The 3,669-nt window shown below is 36.0% G+C and overlaps 1 non-coding gene across 1 annotated transcript; it reads right to left on the bottom strand.

The window, feature by feature from the left end:
* Positions 1-2,979: 2,979 nt before the first annotated feature.
* LOC145566360 (small nucleolar RNA R71) lies at positions 2,980-3,086 on the bottom strand. The gene has a single exon (XR_014095404.1). It is a non-coding gene; the product is annotated as a small nucleolar RNA R71 (small nucleolar RNA).
* Positions 3,087-3,669: the final 583 nt, after the last annotated feature.

Below are 3,669 nucleotides of genomic sequence, written 5' to 3'. Positions count from 1 at the left end.
TGAAAGAGGACAAAGAAAAGGAAAGGGATTTATTGGAAGAAGTTTTGAAGAAGTATAAGAAAAGGGCTAGGGAAAGCGAAAAGTCATGATTTGGTTTTTCTTGATTCTAACTATTTCACTTTATTTTTTTTTGTAAATTTTTTTCTATCTTGGTAGAATTGATCTATATTTGTAGAATTAATTTTGGTTTGTTAAATTATACAATTGTATGAAAATAGATATGACTGAACTTTTTGTTTATTTATTTTAAAACCATTTAAGTATAATGTGAAATAGCTTGACTTTACTTGGTTCAATTGTTTATTTATTATCAGTCTTGTGTAAGGGCAGGAGTATTATATAGTTATAAAAAGATATATGTTTTAAACTTGTGTGGAATTTATAAATTGTAATTTTGAAAATTAGGGTATGCTTTATATATTTTGCTACTTACAATTGAATTTGAGGAATATGTATGAGCAACATGTAGATGTTAAATTTGGTTATGGTTATATTATCATATTTTTGAAATGATTTTGTAATTATAAAAAGGTATCATATCACTGTTATATTATCAAGTAGTATTGAAAAAATTGGATTATGGGGTCTTTGACTTTTCGGTTTCGCAATTACTATTACATTATTAAGGAAATATAGCTTGGCATTTTTCCGATCAAAGCATGTAGTCTGGTTTATAATTTTGTTGAGAAAAAAAAATGATTTGTTTTGATTTAATACTGTTGATTTATGTCATAAATTAGTGTTTTGAAATCAAATTAATTTAAGTGATTATTTGTTGTCAAAATGAGTAATAAGCTTATTGCCATGGCAACTTTCTTCGTATGATGAGTAGCACAAACGAGGCAATTCTTCATCTGATGAATAGCGCAAATGAGACAAAATTGATAGTAGAGCCTTAAGTGAAGTATAGTGAGATTATTGATATGTCTATTTTATATAGTATTTTACCCCCGTCCCTTGGTCATAATTAGTAGTGTTTTTGGCCCTTTAGGGCCACTTTTATTACTAATATGTGTTTTCTAGTGTTTTCGTAGTTTTGGTTAAGGTTTGCAGAGAATTGCACCTTTGGAGTATTTTCCCGGGATTTTTATGTAGCGACTATGAGCATTGGAGGAGCACGACCATTTTCGGAGCCCGAGGCAATTGGACCATGTATTCGAGACCCGAGAGGAAATATGGATTGGGCCGAGAAATTTAGCCCAAATCGAAGTCCAAACCTCCAAGATGAAGCCGGGCCCGATCGGGCAAGCTTACGCCCGATCGGGCGAGCTGCGCGCATGCCAGCTGCCAAGGAGATGCGCGCCCGATCGGGTGAGCGTAGGCTCGATCGGGCGCAACACTGAAAGATAGGCATAGAAAAAAAGGCGGGCCCGATCGGGCGCCCCCTTCGCCCGATCGGGCGCGTGTTTTGTTAGAACCTGATTAAGCTTTGTTTAATTCGTGTTTTAGGGGAGATATTTATATTCGTTTTGTACGGATAATTAATCACTTCTTTCTCTTAGACTTTCTCTCTCTACTTAGTATTTCTCTCTCTCTAGAATTCTCTCTAAACTCTTGTACTTAATTCCTTCATTAATTCCAGATTTGTTTTGGTACAATTTCTTCCCTTTCTAATTTCAGCTATTTTAATTGTTTTCTTGTTTATGTTTTCAATTGTTTTATTTAATTGGATTAGTTATGGTGATTAGTGAGTAGTTTAATTCTAGGGTTTAAGGGGATCCATAATTAATATGAAGGGATAGTTTGTTATTATTGATTGTTGATATTGCATGATAATTTCCTATTGAATTGTTTTAATTCTTTGCAATTAGATTATGAATCGAGCAGATGTAATTTGGTTGTGAATGTTTAGCAATATTGAATTGATGAATCGAGCAGATGTTGATTTAATATTAAAGGCTATTTTGAATAGGAACTTAGGTCTAATAAATTGCGAGAGCCTGTTAGATCCATGTTGGTTAATAAATTGCGAGAGCCTGTTAATCATGTTATTGATGCATTCTTAATTATTAATTGCTTCGTTCTATCCCGGAATATTAATTATTGGTGAACCTGCGACCCTAGGTTTCCTTATTATTGATTCTTTTCTCCCTAAACTCATCCTTCGTAGTATAGAATTCATATTTAAAATATTGGTTACTTAGAAAATTTAGATTATAACAATTAATTAGAATTAAAAAGACTTGTTTCCCTGTGGAGTTCGACCCTACTTCCCTATCTACTGTAGTTAGTGATTTAGGTAATTATTTTTGATTAGGGGACACGACTTTACCCTGTCAAAATTTGGCGCCGTTGCCGGGGAAACGGTTTTATTTTTATTTTCTAATTATATTTTTGTAGTCTAGATCATCCCCCCCTTTTTGCCTCAGAGAACATTAGTTCTTTGAGGCAAATCTCATATTTGTCTTTAGTTCTTTGTTTATGCCCAGGTGTTCTAGATCAGGTGACATCCCTTTTGATCCTGAGATCGAGCGTTCTTTTCATAGGCAAAGGAGACTCTATAGACAAATTCTGGCGGGTTCTGAGGACGACAATGATCGAAGAGATCCTCCCACTGATTCTAGTGATACAGATATTCCTTCAGATTCAGAATCAGAGATGACGACCCAGAAGAAACTCAGTGATTATTCGCAACCGAAGCTCACAGATTTCCCGCACCTTACTCCTACTCCGGCTCTTGATGGAGTTCAATTTGAGATCAAGCCCCAATTTATCACTATGATAGAGAGGAAGCAGTTCAGCGGAGCTAAGGGTGAAGATCCTAATCTTCACATCGCAGATTTCTGCCAATATTGTAACACCATTAGACAAGCCGGGGTTACACAGGACCAAATCAGGGAGATTATTTTTCCCTTTTCTTTATGTGGCAAAGAAAAATTATGGTTTAATGGTTTGAATAGAACTGCACTTGGTATTACTGACTGGGAAACTCTTGCTTTGAACTTTTATAATAAATATTATCCTGCAGAGAGAACAACGGTACTAAGAAGTGCTATTCAGAACTTCGCTCAAGAGGCCGACGAAACATTATATGAGGCTTGGGAGAGGTTCAAGGATCTACAGAGAGAGTGCCCCCACCACAATCTAGCACAATGGCAATTGATCCAAACATTCTATAATGGACTTGGAAATTCTTCCAGATCAGTACTAGATTCGGCAGCTAGTGGGAGGTTTATGAATTTAAATGTGGATGATGCAGGACAGGTTATCGAAGACATGGCAATACACAATTCCCAATATGGGAATCCGAGGGGGTTTGCGAATAAGGGAAAACATAATGTCGATTCTGTATCCTTTTTGCAAGCTCAATTAACTTCTATTTGTCAAAAATTAGATAATCTTACTGCTACTCCTAACTCTGTAGCTAATGTTTCTGCTGTTGCTAACCATGAAGCTTTTTGTGAAAATTGTGGAATTGTAGGTCATTGGGAGCAAGATTGTAGGAGCTCTATGGAACAAGTTAATGCCTTTCAAACCTATAGGCAAAATAACCCCTATTCTACAATGCCGGTTATAAAAATCATCCTTACCTTTCATACCGGAGTACCAATGTACAAAACCCTCCACCTCCACAACAACCACAACAGCAACCCCCACCACAGCAAAAATATTATCATCCTAATGCCGGCCAGAAAAGCCAAGTATCACCCTCATCATCTTCCGACCCTG

Source organism: Chenopodium album, chromosome 1 (genome assembly GCF_948465745.1).
Source record: "Chenopodium album chromosome 1, dcCheAlbu1.1, whole genome shotgun sequence".
Lineage (NCBI taxonomy): Eukaryota > Viridiplantae > Streptophyta > Magnoliopsida > Caryophyllales > Amaranthaceae > Chenopodium > Chenopodium album.
Note: the sequence above shows the minus strand (reverse complement) of the source record. Positions and strands in the feature narration are given on the sequence as shown.